At 45.4% G+C, this 16,230-nt stretch overlaps 1 pseudogene across 1 annotated transcript in view; it reads left to right on the top strand.

Annotated features, from left to right (window-relative positions):
* Positions 1–306: 306 nt before the first annotated feature.
* LOC144112635 (uncharacterized) overlaps positions 307–16,230 on the top strand; it is a 39,996-nt pseudogene continuing 24,072 nt past the window's right edge. The window contains exons 1-5 of the transcript XR_013310370.1: positions 307–576; positions 928–2,401; positions 7,352–7,537; positions 10,195–10,474; positions 15,425–15,610. The product of XR_013310370.1 is annotated as an uncharacterized LOC144112635 (transcript). The remainder of the gene's footprint in view (positions 577–927; positions 2,402–7,351; positions 7,538–10,194; positions 10,475–15,424; positions 15,611–16,230) is intronic.

Raw genomic sequence — 16,230 nt, forward strand, 5'->3', positions numbered from 1 at the left:
CCTTTTTTCCATGCCTGAATCTTATTTTTCGGATCTAGGGAAATCTAGGGAAGTTTGAGTGAAAATTTGGGGGAGAAGTGGCTTTCGAGGTTGGCAGCACTGCTAGCAGGCCTGTTCACTCTCTCCGGCAAACCCTCTGACGTTACCCCACCTTGCCCTGACCTGGCCGGCGCAAAAATCCCTCGAGCCAGCGGAGGCGCTGCTCCCTCGGACGGCTCAGTGAGGGCCACTCGGGCGATGCGAGCGCCACCTAGCCGACCTCGCCACATTCTCTGCGCAGCGCGTTTCATCGCTTTGCCGGAAGTTTTTTTGTTTATCGATAGGTGGCGCTGAAAGAGTTTTTTTTTGTTGTTGTGTGAGCAAGCGAGGCATCAGTCGTCCGTCTTCCGCGCCACGTGCGTTTGGCGTGCATGTGCAAATATGGGTCGCTGTTGCGTGCCAAATTGCAGAGGCGGATACGATAATGGGCCCAAGGTGCGGCTGTTTTCTTTTCCGAGTGATCCCACACGAAAATCGCTTTGGCAGCGTGCCGTGCGGAGAGATGATGTCGACGTGTCGACCCTGAAGGATCCTAAGGCAAGCAGCGACTTTTCTTCTATTCTCATTCATGCTGAGCTGTTCTTTACAGAAGAGTGGTGTGGACATATGCGAGAAGCCACTCAAGCGTTACACTGCACGATGAGTTAAATGTTTGCTGCGGTAACTTTCCTCATGCCCGTCTTTGCTTTGTTTGGGGTGATCACACTTTGGAATCGGCACTAAGAGCGAGTAGAGTTTGCGTACGTACGGACACCTCAATGAGCGCTAGGGTCATGTTTTACAGACAAAATCTACAAAACTAGCGGTCATGCCAGGCCGATATTGGCATGCATGCATATTATTATGCATTATTTGCTAACAGCGCTTTTTTTGCTGTCATATGTACAGGTTTGTGAACGGCATTTCAAGCCTGAGCACCTGCGCACAACTTCAACTTACACGGATGTCGACGGACGAACTATAGAAGTGCCTATGAAGATAACTCGGATAACGTCTGACGCAGTTCCGACTCTCTTTCCTGACTGCCCAAGTTACCTGTCCGCTACAAGACAGTCACGAGAAGAACCTGAGGTGAAGCGCAGACGGAACGAAAATGCACAACTCCAAGAAGCCATTCAACAATCAGCAGCAGCTTTCGAGATGGAAGAAGCAATGAATAAGATACAGAGCTTGGAAGACATTTCTGCACGTCTCCAACGTCTGCATCAAAAAGATTATTGGACGAATGTGTGTTGTGATAAGTGCATAATATTTGCTCACCTTGAGCCAACAACACAAGCGCCAGAGCTCCTGGCATCAGTGACAGTGTCAGCCGATATGTGTGTTCGCGTGTTTTGGAAACATGTGCAGCTGGCATCAAATGAAGAGCTTGAAATCCCTGGTCAAGTTCTCGATTTTCGTGTCTTGGAGAGACTTCTAGACAATGTGCAGGGATACTGCACTGATCGAAGCCATCAAAAACAGGACAGAGTGAGTGCTGCGCTCAAACTGATTGTTGCTCTCCTTGATGATATTTCTGATGACGAGATAACAGAGCATGAAAGGGCAGACGCATTATTTTTCCTGAAAGAGCAGTTTGAACTCATGGGGAAGAAAAACAATGGTTGCAGGTATTCAGCTGAACTATTAGTTTTGTCTGCTGTGTTCCACACAATTTCACCCCATGCGTATAACTTTCTTCGAAGCAGTGGTAAAGTGGTGTTGCCTCACGCTACAACTATTAAGAGAGTTTGTGCAGCTCAAGATGTGAGTCCATCAAAAGAGCAAACTGAAGAAGGCTTCTTGAGGTACATGAAAAGACGAGCTGGTTTGCTTAATCCTCATGAAAGGAACATTGTACTGATGATGGACGAAATACACCTCCAGCAGTTTTTCGAATATAAAGGGGGTCGTTTTACAGGAGCTGCTGCTGTGCCGAGCCAGCAAAAACAGCTCACGTCTTTATGGTACAGTCATTACTGTCATCATACAAAGATGTTGCACACATACTTCCTGTGTCTAGGATAACTGCAGAGGAACTTCATCGTGTTCTGCGAGGAGTAATTATGAACTTGGAAGATGCTGGTCTTCATGCAGTTGCCGTCATTACCGACAACAACTCTATTAACAGGAAGGTAATGTCATTGTTTGGTCGAAATCATAAGCCACTAATTGTATACCCCCATCCAGCACAACGGAATTCTTATGGCAGTGCGCGCTGCCGCAGCTTCGAGCCATCACTAAGAAGACGCATCAGGAAAGCTTCAGTCCGGTCCACACCTATGGTGAAGTGTCCTTGCCGGAACAAGTACAAGACGTCCTTAGACGAGGACCAAAGTTCGCCGTGGAACCCAGGCGATCGGCACCGGAACTTCTTGCGATGGTGAGACAAGTTTCCAGCCTAGCAGCGGCTCCTGAAGTGGACCGATGTGTTTCAGATGGAGTGGATATTTGGCAAAGTGTAAACCTACCAGATGTAGAATTCCAATCAAATTCACCGTTTCGTTTTTAAAGAACAACTCGCTGACCCTATCAGAGGCTGGTAAAGAGGGAGGTTTTGCTGTGATGCCAAAAGGGCTCTATTTATCGAAAGCAGAAAATGCTATCAGTTCGACTTTCCGGCAGAGAAGCGATGTCGCTCTAAGTAAAGTAAAAGCCCGAGCACGGAAAACGTGTGCACAAATGAATTTGGAATTCTTAGCCAAGTGTATAGAGAAAAGCAAGGGGTCTTGCTTAAAGATATTCTTCACAGCCAAAACTCACAAGCTGGACTGCCCACTTCGAGCAATAGTCACCGAGCATGGCACATGACAAAAGTCTGTCGCGTTATTTTTTGCAAGACAAGCTGAACCGCTTAACCATTGACGGCCCTTTTCAGGTGAAGAGTTCTAACCAAGTAATCGCTTTCTTGCAACATAACCCAGCGAAAGGCTTTTCGGCATCTCTATCGATATAAAAGATTTATATTATTCCCTTCCGCAAAAGAAACTGCTGGCAAGCGTTGAAGAATGCATTGATTCCTTTGGTGTGGTAGCTTTCCAGAATTCTGTAGGCATCAGCAATAGCAACTTCTTGGAACTCCTTACTTTTTACTTTAACTCGACATTTTCCACTTGGAATGAATCTGTTTACCTCCAGAGCAATGGCGTCGGCATTGGTTCATGCATAGCTCCGATACTGAGCGACATTTATCTCGCGCACCATGACAAGCTCCTTGATAGTCAACTCGACGAAAGCGTGGCTCGTGTTTTTAGGTTTGTAGATGATTTTTTAGTTTTGATGACATGTGCAGTTACTGACGCAGGGGCCTCGGTCTCGAAAGTTTTATCAATTTTTCACACCTGTCTTGACCCTCTTGTTTTGACGCATGAAACGCCTTCTGAAGGAAAGTTACGTTTTTTAGATCTTGCCATGTTCCTCAAAAATAGCCATGTGTGCTGGCGCTACGAGCCACGATGCCAGAAGCCCCTCACGCCTTTCGCTTCTGCACATTCTAAGCTTGTAAAGCGCGGCATCGCAAAGTTGTGTTTAAGAAATGCCCTAGAAAAATCATGCCATCATGCGATGCAAGACAGCTATCAAAATCAGGTGGTACGCTTACAAGCAGCAGGATACCCTTCCGACCTTCTGATTGCAATATCAGAGAGCCTGCTAAGAGAAATCATTCGAGCACTCGAGCACTTTCTTAAAGGGCGCGTGCAATTTACATTCGCCAACTGTTGCAGCTCATCGCATACTGACGTCACATCAGGTGTCCCTCAGGGCGCAGGGTTATCACCGTTGTTATTCTTAATCTACATAAATGATCTCCCATCTAACACAATAACCAAACTTTGACTTTTTGCGGATGACTGCGTCGTTTATAACATCATCCATGCCCCTGAAGACACCATTAAGCTACAAAATAATATAGACACAATTGCATCCTGGTGTGAAAAATGGCACATGCCACTTAACCTAGACAAATGCCAACTCATGTCCTTTTCTCGTAAACAAACCTCTATTAACTGCACATACCATATTAATTCAACTCCCATTGCCGGAACTTCCTCTTACAAATACCTTGGCGTTCACCTGACATCATCCTTATCATGGGTCACTCATATTAATTCAATATGCTCCCAGGCCTCACGCACTCTTGGTTATCTGCGACGGAACCTAACATCAGCACCACCTGAAGTCAGACAACTAGCTTATCAGACATACGTACGCCCAAAGCTTGAATACGCCTCATCCATCTGGAACCCTTCACAAGCATACCTTACAAATGAATTAGAAGCCGTTTCAAAATCGAGCTGCACGGTTCATCATGTCACAGTACTCGCGTGATAGTAGTGTCACTGCACTAAAACGAGCCCTTTCCCTCCCAAGTCTCCAATCACGTCGCATCGTATCACGCCTAGGCCTCCTTCATTCCTTTTTCTACCGCCCTATTAACAGGCATCCTTTGCTGCAGCCGCCATCAAGAATATCCCCTCGCCTAAACCACACTCATCCCATAGCTCCCAATAAAGGCCACACATCAGCTATGAATGTTTCATTCTTCCCAGATGCAATAGCCCGATGGAATGCCCTGCCTGATAATATTGCTTCTTGCACAGATCGAGCAATTTTCCCGCACTGAATTAGCGAATCACCTGTGTCTTACGTGATGTATTCGGCTTCATCAAATAATTTGATCCTGTGTTACTATCTCCTTTAATGTTTTTAATTTTAATGTTTTAATTTTAATGTTTTGCTTTGTTTTGTTTCATTGCTTTTTGTTTTTGTTGAGCTGGTACCATATGTTGTACACACTGTTCTTGCCCCCGCCTTATGTAATGCCCACGGGCCCTTAAGGCTTCAATAAATGAAAATGAAATGAAATGAAATTAATTCAGGCCGCAGAGATTCCACTGAAAGGCCCAAGGAAGAAAAATGAAAGTATGTGGTTATTCCTTATCTACACCGCATTTCACATAATCTGAAAAGGGTGGGCGCGCGTGCCGATGTAAACGTTGTTTTTTCTGCGCCCGATAAGCTCTCCAAACTCTGCCATATTGTAAACAGCAGCAATGAAAGGATGGTTGGCTGCGATAAGAAACACCAAAAAGGTTTTGTACCATGTAGCAGCAATGTTGTGTACAGGTTTCCGCTTACATGTGGCAAGCACTACACGGGGCAGTTGCCTCAACGACCGGCTCCGGGAACACAACAACAACGTGAGCGGCACCGCTTCCCGTCACCTTGGCATTCATTGCAGAGACTGCACAGAGGAAAGAAAAAAGAACAAAAAACCGCCGTGTTATCCTGTTTTCACTCAGTGTCGAGTGCTGTCAGATAATACAACAAAAATCACTCGTGAAATCATTGAAGCTCATGAAATCCATAAATTCAAAGATGAATGCGTAAGCGTTGCCTCAATAGCTCTGTCTGATAAAGAACTACGTTTCCATGATGAGAATAGAAAAACGTGCACAGCAGGTCTTGTGCCACTGTAGACCTGTGCTCAGGAATTGTCATTTTCGTCAATCTGTTTTGTGTATCTGTCTTTTTATTTGAGATTGGTTGCCACTGTATTTAAGTAGTGAAAATCACCTCAATAAACTGGTTGTAAGTTCAGCGCCGTGTCTGTGCACTTGTCACGTCCTTTGTCCCCTGCGCTGCTGAAAAAACCATGTCACACCAACTTGCCCAAGCTTCTACAGTATCAGCGTCAGCGGTAGATAGTGGCTGCTCGACGAGAAAAATAAAAATTTGCGTCGTATTGAATTTGTGCGCGAGAGCGTTAAATGCTTTTCTTGTATTTCTGTCTTCCCCCACATTCAGAGATCATTTCGATGCGTACTTGCTTCGTCGTGGCTCGCAAGGTACAAAACAGGCGCGCTGTTTGCAAATGTGACAGGTCGCCCACCTTTCGATGTAAGCGCGTTTTTAAAGGAAAAAGGGTCGATGCGAGAAGCAGAGCCGGGGGACGCGGAGGCAAGTTGTGACTGGCTCACTGCTTCTGTATGCTTCTAACAATGAGTTAGCTGTATCGAGAAGCAGGAGATGGCTGAATGTAATGCAGCACACAAGTACTAGTTGTTTTTATCAAAGGCAGTGCCCGTATTGCAGTTTGCCGTTCCTGTCTTGTGTATGTATGGACGTCGTCATATTCATGTCGGGCATTTATAAGAATTGAAGTGCCACTCCAACCTGCGTATAACCACAAAAACTGATGCATGGGCTTGTATTAAAGGAATGCAGCTGCAGGTGTCCTTCGCCTGCTGACAGCGTGACGGTTGAGGAGCCTCAGTTGTTTATTCGTTCTCAGCGAAGACAAAACAGCATGCCTAAAGAATTATTAAGCGAATAGTTAAAGCAAGTATTGTATTCTTTAGTGCGACAGGAAAGCAGTCCATAGAAAAAGCAGCTAGATGAAAATTAGGAAGGACGCACCACATGGCTTAGTTGCTTTGGCGTTCGGCTGCTGATCTCAGGGTCGCGGGTTCGATCCCAATCCTCCTGCAGTGGCAGTATTTCGACGGTGGCAAAGCATAAAAGCAATGGTGCGCTGTGCGACGTCAATGCACGTTGAAGAACCCCATGTGGTCTAAATTAATCCGGAGCCGTCCACTGTGGTGTTCTTCATAGCCCATGTGTTGCTTGAGGATGTTAAACCTGGCATACCACTTCCAAAGTTTGGAAGCCTGATACCTTGGTTATGTAAAGTCTTAATTTGCAGTGCAAGAAATGTTAGCGCTGGTTTACTATTGTGATGCATCCCAGAGCCGAAGTGCTACATAGTTATGTTTTGTAAAACTCGTATGTTTTAATGAATATGAGGGCCGCTGGCAGAGTTTGCTCTGAATTTTTCAGCATTATTCATGGCGTGGTGTGCACAACTCCTCCACTTTTCTGCTGTCACCGTTGGTGGCTTGTTTCTGAGCAGAGCTTCAACCAAAGGAAGCCATAAATCTTTATGCTCATTCTTGGTATCATTCTTAACTTGTACCCAGAGAAACTACATAGGTTAAAGATAAGGTGGGAGCCAGAGCTTGACGCTGCCAGCCCTCGCCACAGCGACACCTACATGGTATTTGACAACACACAGTTTGGGCAGCTTCATGATTTATAGGAGCCACATTGCTGGCATCATAGCGTTCCATTAGTGTTCTCTCTGTCAGCCACTGCTGAACTGCTTCTTTGTGTAAAACTGTTGTCGGCATTGCTTCGTCCAGGTGTGAATGACACAACTGCTTGTCTTTCGCTAAGATGTTTCTTTTGGCTGCTTCTGGAGCACATGAGTGCAAACATCTCAAAGTGGTTGCCACCCGTATCTTCATAGCAGTCTTCACCCTTTTTTCTGCAGGAAACATACAGGCAGCCGTTGATGGGCCTTTCTCACTGCTGTTGTGCATCACAATGATGCGGTGGCCCTTCCCTGGCAGCCTGCTCCAGGCCATGGTTGTCCTGATCTTGGCACAAGCAGCACACGCTCGCTGTTCTGTCCTTCCACCAACACTGCGCTTGCTGCCGTTGCACATATCTCATCCAGGTAAATAATCTGGGAACCTTCCATCTTGTACCTTAGGTAGCTTTCCTGCCTTGCAAAAGTATCTTCTCTTTCAGTGGGCAGTTAGTGTAATTTTATTGCACGTTTTCTTCTGTCAAACGATGCGTTAGACATTAGGATACATGAATTACCGTGTGGCATTTTCCTACAAGCGCTAAATAATTTGATTGAATTTCTTCTCTCGTGCTGTTTCGGTTTCATTGACTGAACGACGACTGTGACGTCAAGTTGATGTTTTGTTCGCGTGATCTACTAGAAAAACTGTAATATAATCGCTGATATGTATATTCAATTCACTACGACATTTAATCCAGCATGTTCCAAAACATGGAATGACAAGCCTGTCAGTGATTATATTAAAGTTTTTCCAGTTGATCACGTGGCCAAAACATCAACTTGACGTCACAGTCGTCCTTCGGTCAACGAAACCGAAACAGCTTGAAGAAGAAATTCAATTATAAACTATTTAGCGGTCGTACACAAATACCACAGGGTGCTTCATGTATACGAATGTCTAAGATATTGTTTGAAAGAAGAAAACACGCAAGAAAAAATTTGGTGTCTATAGTCCTTAAAGGGGTGCAGACACAAAATTTTAAACGCAATGAACGGCATGAGAGTGAGAGAAAGAAAGACTTTATTGTGCAGAGGAATTCGGGCCTCCCAGGACCCCTGGGTCCCCGCACGACCACACCGCACTCAAACGTTCATGGCTAAAAGGTCCATGACGCTGGCCGCACAGGTGGCGACGATCTTCTGTCATGCCTGATCTGTGGAGCGTAGTGAGGTCTCCCAGTCCTCCCATGTTGGGAGTGGCTCCGGCCTGCCGGGTGGAGGGGGAGCCGGACAGATCCCGAGGATATCAGTCAGGTTTGCCTTCTGTGCATTGCACAGAGGGCAGGAAGGTGGGATGGGTCGGTAGTGGGAGAGGAGAGAGGGGGTAGTTACGGTACGATTTCTTTCATGGGCGTAAGAAGTTGCCATCTCGCAAGTGTCTGGCACAGGCTTTGAGTGGAACATAAGTTATGGTTGTTTTTAATGCTGTCCGATGAACCTCTCGCCATTCCACCCACATTGGGCTGTCTCCGCGGCTAAGTGGTTATGGCGCTTGACTGCTGACCTGAAAGATGCGAGTTCGATTCCGGTCACGGTGGTAGAATTTCGATGGAGATGAAATTCTAGAGGCCCGTGTACCGCGCAATATTGGTGCACATTAAAGAAACGCAGGTGGTGGAAATTTCCGATGCCCTTCACCACAACATCCCTCAGAGCCTGAGTTGCTTTGGGACGTTTAACCCCCATAAACCAAACCATTTCCACCCACATCGAGTGATGTCATGGTGCACTTGCTTTAATTATTGTGACGTCACTAAACTCAGGTGTTGTTCACTTCAGCGCTGGCGCTGACTGAGACCAAAGGCTTTGTGTACAAAATGGTTTGTAATTTATTTTTCGCACTGTGCACTGGTGTTTTGCGCTTATTTTAGTGATTGCTAGGTCCGTAGGCCTCTTTCAAGGCAAATAAACTGACACCGAAAAACTTTGTGTCTGGACTCCTTTAAAGCATATGCCATGCAGATAGCATCTAACATAGTGCTGGGAAAAGTTGTGCATGCATGACCTCAATGCCAGCTTTGGGAAGTTGTCATACAGGGTGCTACGCCGCTAATCTCCACTTCCTGGCCATTCTGTGCTGGGTGTCGACCACTTCCACATGCTTACTCTTGCCTCTCCTTCTTTCCATGAAACGCTGTCCATGCACAAACACCAAGCATTTTGCTGACAAATGCACATGTTTTATTCACAGTATGTCCCAAGTCTCTATCTTGCCAGAACTGTAGCAATTAAAAATTGTTTCTCATTGCATTACGAGAAAAAAAACTCCACTTGTTTGCTTCTTAGTCAAGTACCTTAGGGGTACAGCAGACATGTTCAACAAGGAAGATTGTCACCATGCTGGGATCTATGATGAAAGATCGAACGCATTTTACATAGCACCTACTTTGACACAGACGCATGAAAACTATAGGCCATGCTCATGGCATTGGCTGCGCCGCCTGTTGGTCAGGCCGCGAAGCGTGAGCGGGTCGTGTCTGCTGCTCTCCCTGTCCGTTTCAGCGCTGTTGTGATGCGCTTGTGTTTTGATATTACATTGTGTGGAGTATTGATTAGTCACGAATATACTTTCATGTAAGTCTTCAGTGACTTAAAGGGTCGTACTTCTGCGTAGCTGGCTGCTCGAAAACTTTTAAAATTTACCAGGAACATGTCCTTGGGTCCCCTCCGTGCCTTCACTCGTCAGCAGTTTTTTCAGCAGCGCAGGGGACAAAGGACGTGACAAGTGCACAGACACGGCACTGATCTTACAACAGGTTTATTGAGGTGAATTTCACTACTTAAATACAGTGGCAACCAATCTGAAATGAAAAGGCAGATACACAAAACAGATTGACGAAAATGACAATTCCTGAGCACAGGTCTACAGTGGCAAGAGACCAGCTGCGCACGTTTTTCTATTCTCATCAAGGAAACGTAGTTCTTTATCAGACAGAGCTATTGAGGCAGCGCTTACGCATTCATCTTTGAATTTATGGATTTCATGAGCTTCAATGATTTCACGAGTGATTTTGCCTCCACAGAGAATGGCTCTTCCTGAGAGCACACAGCGGCACATCTTCAGCTCATGGTGCGCTTGAATGGCGGCGGTGGTCTCAGACGGCAGAGAGGACTACGGAATTCTTATGGCAGTGCGCGCTGCCGCAGCTTCGAGCCATCACTAAGAAGACGCATCAGGAAAGCTTCAGTCCGGTCCACACCTATGGTGAAGTGTCCTTGCCGGAACAAGTACAAGACGTCCTTAGACGAGGACCAAAGTTCGCCGTGGAACCCAGGCGATCGGCACCGGAACTTCTTGCGATGGTGAGACAAGTTTCCAGCCTAGCAGCGGCTCCTGAAGTGGACCGATGTGTTTCAGATGGAGTGGATATTTGGCAAAGTGTAAACCTACCAGGTGTAGAATTCCAATCAAATTCACCGTTTCGTTTTTAAAGAACAACTCGCTGACCCTATCAGAGGCTGGTAAAGAGGGAGGTTTTGCTGTGATGCCAAAAGGGCTCTATTTATCGAAAGCAGAAAATGCTATCAGTTCAACTTTCCGGCAGAGAAGCGATGTCGCTCTAAGTAAAGTAAAAGCCCGAGCACGGAAAACGTGTGCACAAATGAATTTGGAATTCTTAGCCAAGTGTATAGAGAAAAGCAAGGGGTCTTGCTTAAAGATATTCTTCACAGCCAAAACTCACAAGCTGGACTGCCCACTTTGAGCAATAGTCGCCGAGGATGGCACATGACAAAAGTCTGTCGCGTTATTTTTTGCAAGACAAGCTGAACCGCTTAACCATTGACGGCCCTTTTCAGGTGAAGAGTTCTAACCAAGTAATCGCTTTCTTGCAACATAACCCAGCGAAAGGCTTTTCGGCGTCTCTATCGATATAAAAGATTTATATTATTCCCTTCCGCAAAAGAAACTGCTGGCAAGCGTTGAAGAATGCATTGATTCCTTTGGTGTGGTAGCTTTCCAGAATTCTGTAGGCATCAGCAATAGCAACATCTTGGAACTCCTTACTTTTTACTTTAACTCGACATTTTCCACTTGGAATGAATCTGTTTACCTCCAGAGCAATGGCGTCGGCATTGGTTCATGCATAGCTCCGATACTGAGCGACATTTATCTCGCGCACCATGACAAGCTCCTTGATAGTCAACTCGACGAAAGCGTGGCTCGTGTTTTTAGGTTTGTAGATGATTTTTTAGTTTTGATGACATGTGCAGTTACTGACGCAGGGGCCTCGGTCTCGAAAGTTTTATCAATTTTTCACACCTGTCTTGACCCTCTTGTTTTGACGCATGAAACGCCTTCTGAAGGAAAGTTACGTTTTTTAGATCTTGCCATGTTCCTCAAAAATAGCCATGTGTGCTGGCGTTACGAGCCACGATGCCAGAAGCCCCTCACGCCTTTCGCTTCTGCACATTCTAAGCTTGTAAAGCGCGGCATCGCAAAGTTGTGTTTAAGAAATGCCCTAGAAAAATCATGCCATCATGCGATGCAAGACAGCTATCAAAATCAGGTGGTACGCTTACAAGCAGCAGGATACCCTTCCGACCTTCTGATTGCAATATCAGAGAGCCTGCTAAGAGAAATCATTCGAGCACTCGAGCACTTTCTTAAAGGGCGCGTGCAATTTACATTCGCCAACTGTTGCAGCTCATCGCATACTGACGTCACATCAGGTGTCCCTCAGGGCGCAGGGTTATCACCGTTGTTATTCTTAATCTACATAAATGATCTCCCATCTAACACAATAACCAAACTTTGACTTTTTGCGGATGACTGCGTCGTTTATAACATCATCCATGCCCCTGAAGACACCATTAAGCTACAAAATAATATAGACACAATTGCATCCTGGTGTGAAAAATGGCACATGCCACTTAACCTAGACAAATGCCAACTCATGTCCTTTTCTCGTAAACAAACCTCTATTAACTGCACATACCATATTAATTCAACTCCCATTGCCGGAACTTCCTCTTACAAATACCTTGGCGTTCACCTGACATCATCCTTATCATGGGTCACTCATATTAATTTAATATGCTCCCAGGCCTCACGCACTCTTGGTTATCTGCGACGGAACCTAACATCAGCACCACCTGAAGTCAGACAACTAGCTTATCAGACATACGTACGCCCAAAGCTTGAATACGCCTCATCCATCTGGAACCCTTCACAAGCATAGCTTACAAATGAATTAGAAGCCGTTTCAAAATCGAGCTGCACGGTTCATCATGTCACAGTACTCGCGTGATAGTAGTGTCACTGCACTAAAACGAGCCCTTTCCCTCCCAAGTCTCCAATCATGTCGCATCGTATCACGCCTAGGCCTCCTTCGTTCCTTTTTCTACCGCCCTATTAACAGGCATCCTTTGCTGCAGCCGCCATCAAGAATATCCCCTCGCCTAAACCACACTCATCCCATAGCTCCCAATAAAGGCCACACATCAGCTATGAATGTTTCATTCTTCCCAGATGCAATAGCCCGATGGAATGCCCTGCCTGATAATATTGCTTCTTGCACAGATCGAGCAATTTTCCCGCACTGAATTAGCGAATCACCTGTGTCTTACGTGATGTATTCGGCTTCATCAAATAATTTGATCCTGTGTTACTATCTCCTTTAATGTTTTTAATTTTAATGTTTTAATTTTAATGTTTTGCTTTGTTTTGTTTCATTGCTTTTTGTTTTTGTTGAGCTGGTACCATATGTTGTACACACTGTTCTTGCCCCCGCCTTATGTAATGCCCACGGGCCCTTAAGGCTTCAATAAATGAAAATGAAATGAAATGAAATTAATTCAGGCCGCAGAGATTCCACTGAAAGGCCCAAGGAAGAAAAATGAAAGTATGTGGTTATTCCTTATCTACACCGCATTTCACATAATCTGAAAAGGGTGGGCGCGCGTGCCGATGTAAACGTTGTTTTTTCTGCGCCCGATAAGCTCTCCAAACTCTGCCATATTGTAAACAGCAGCAATGAAAGGATGGTTGGCTGCGATAAGAAACACCAAAAAGGTTTTGTACCATGTAGCAGCAATGTTGTGTACAGGTTTCCGCTTACATGTGGCAAGCACTACACGGGGCAGTTGCCTCAACGACCGGCTCCGGGAACACAACAACAACGTGAGCGGCACCGCTTCCCGTCACCTTGGCATTCATTGCAGAGACTGCACAGAGGAAAGAAAAAAGAACAAAAAACCGCCGTGTTATCCTGTTTTCACTCAGTGTCGAGTGCTGTCAGATAATACAACAAAAATCACTCGTGAAATCATTGAAGCTCATGAAATCCATAAATTCAAAGATGAATGCGTAAGCGTTGCCTCAATAGCTCTGTCTGATAAAGAACTACGTTTCCATGATGAGAATAGAAAAACGTGCACAGCAGGTCTTGTGCCACTGTAGACCTGTGCTCAGGAATTGTCATTTTCGTCAATCTGTTTTGTGTATCTGTCTTTTTATTTGAGATTGGTTGCCACTGTATTTAAGTAGTGAAAATCACCTCAATAAACTGGTTGTAAGTTCAGCGCCGTGTCTGTGCACTTGTCACGTCCTTTGTCCCCTGCGCTGCTGAAAAAACCATGTCACACCAACTTGCCCAAGCTTCTACAGTATCAGCGTCAGCGGTAGATCGTGGCTGCTCGACGAGAAAAATAAAAATTTGCGTCGTATTGAATTTGTGCGCGAGAGCGTTAAATGCTTTTCTTGTATTTCTGTCTTCCCCCACATTCAGAGATCATTTCGATGCGTACTTGCTTCGTCGTGGCTCGCAAGGTACAAAACAGGCGCGCTGTTTGCAAATGTGACAGGTCGCCCACCTTTCGATGTAAGCGCGTTTTTAAAGGAAAAAGGGTCGATGCGAGAAGCAGAGCCGGGGGACGCGGAGGCAAGTTGTGACTGGCTCACTGCTTCTGTATGCTTCTAACAATGAGTTAGCTGTATCGAGAAGCAGGAGATGGCTGAATGTAATGCAGCACACAAGTACTAGTTGTTTTTATCAAAGGCAGTGCCCGTATTGCAGTTTGCCGTTCCTGTCTTGTGTATGTATGGACGTCGTCATATTCATGTCGGGCATTTATAAGAATTGAAGTGCCACTCCAACCTGCGTATAACCACAAAAACTGATGCATGGGCTTGTATTAAAGGAATGCAGCTGCAGGTGTCCTTCGCCTGCTGACAGCGTGACGGTTGAGGAGCCTCAGTTGTTTATTCGTTCTCAGCGAAGACAAAACAGCATGCCTAAAGAATTATTAAGCGAATAGTTAAAGCAAGTATTGTATTCTTTAGTGCGACAGGAAAGCAGTCCATAGAAAAAGCAGCTAGATGAAAATTAGGAAGGACGCACCACATGGCTTAGTTGCTTTGGCGTTCGGCTGCTGATCTCAGGGTCGCGGGTTCGATCCCAATCCTCCTGCAGTGGCAGTATTTCGACGGTGGCAAAGCATAAAAGCAATGGTGCGCTGTGCGACGTCAATGCACGTTGAAGAACCCCATGTGGTCTAAATTAATCCGGAGCCGTCCACTGTGGTGTTCTTCATAGCCCATGTGTTGCTTGAGGATGTTAAACCTGGCATACCACTTCCAAAGTTTGGAAGCCTGATACCTTGGTTATGTAAAGTCTTAATTTGCAGTGCAAGAAATGTTAGCGCTGGTTTACTATTGTGATGCATCCCAGAGCCGAAGTGCTACATAGTTATGTTTTGTAAAACTCGTATGTTTTAATGAATATGAGGGCCGCTGGCAGAGTTTGCTCTGAATTTTTCAGCATTATTCATGGCGTGGTGTGCACAACTCCTCCACTTTTCTGCTGTCACCGTTGGTGGCTTGTTTCTGAGCAGAGCTTCAACCAAAGGAAGCCATAAATCTTTATGCTCATTCTTGGTATCATTCTTAACTTGTACCCAGAGAAACTACATAGGTTAAAGATAAGGTGGGAGCCAGAGCTTGACGCTGCCAGCCCTCGCCACAGCGACACCTACATGGTATTTGACAACACACAGTTTGGGCAGCTTCATGATTTATAGGAGCCACATTGCTGGCATCATAGCGTTCCATTAGTGTTCTCTCTGTCAGCCACTGCTGAACTGCTTCTTTGTGTAAAACTGTTGTCGGCATTGCTTCGTCCAGGTGTGAATGACACAACTGCTTGTCTTTCGCTAAGATGTTTCTTTTGGCTGCTTCTGGAGCACATGAGTGCAAACATCTCAAAGTGGTTGCCACCCGTATCTTCATAGCAGTCTTCACCCTTTTTTCTGCAGGAAACATACAGGCAGCCGTTGATGGGCCTTTCTCACTGCTGTTGTGCATCACAATGATGCGGTGGCCCTTCCCTGGCAGCCTGCTCCAGGCCATGGTTGTCCTGATCTTGGCACAAGCAGCACACGCTCGCTGTTCTGTCCTTCCACCAACACTGCGCTTGCTGCCGTTGCACATATCTCATCCAGGTAAATAATCTGGGAACCTTCCATCTTGTACCTTAGGTAGCTTTCCTGCCTTGCAAAAGTATCTTCTCTTTCAGTGGGCAGTTAGTGTAATTTTATTGCACGTTTTCTTCTGTCAAACGATGCGTTAGACATTAGGATACATGAATTACCGTGTGGCATTTTCCTACAAGCGCTAAATAATTTGATTGAATTTCTTCTCTCGTGCTGTTTCGGTTTCATTGACTGAACGACGACTGTGACGTCAAGTTGATGTTTTGTTCGCGTGATCTACTAGAAAAACTGTAATATAATCGCTGATATGTATATTCAATTCACTACGACATTTAATCCAGCATGTTCCAAAACATGGAATGACAAGCCTGTCAGTGATTATATTAAAGTTTTTCCAGTTGATCACGTGGCCAAAACATCAACTTGACGTCACAGTCGTCCTTCGGTCGACGAAACCGAAACAGCTTGAAGAAGAAATTCAATTATAAACTATTTAGCGGTCGTACACAAATACCACAGGGTGCTTCATGTATACGAATGTCTAAGATATTGTTTGAAAGAAGAAAACACGCAAGAAAAAATTTGGTGTCTATAGTCCTTAAAGGGGTGCAGACACAAAATTTTAAACG

Source organism: Amblyomma americanum, chromosome 1 (genome assembly GCF_052857255.1).
Source record: "Amblyomma americanum isolate KBUSLIRL-KWMA chromosome 1, ASM5285725v1, whole genome shotgun sequence".
In the NCBI taxonomy this organism is placed as follows: Eukaryota; Metazoa; Arthropoda; class Arachnida; order Ixodida; family Ixodidae; genus Amblyomma; species Amblyomma americanum.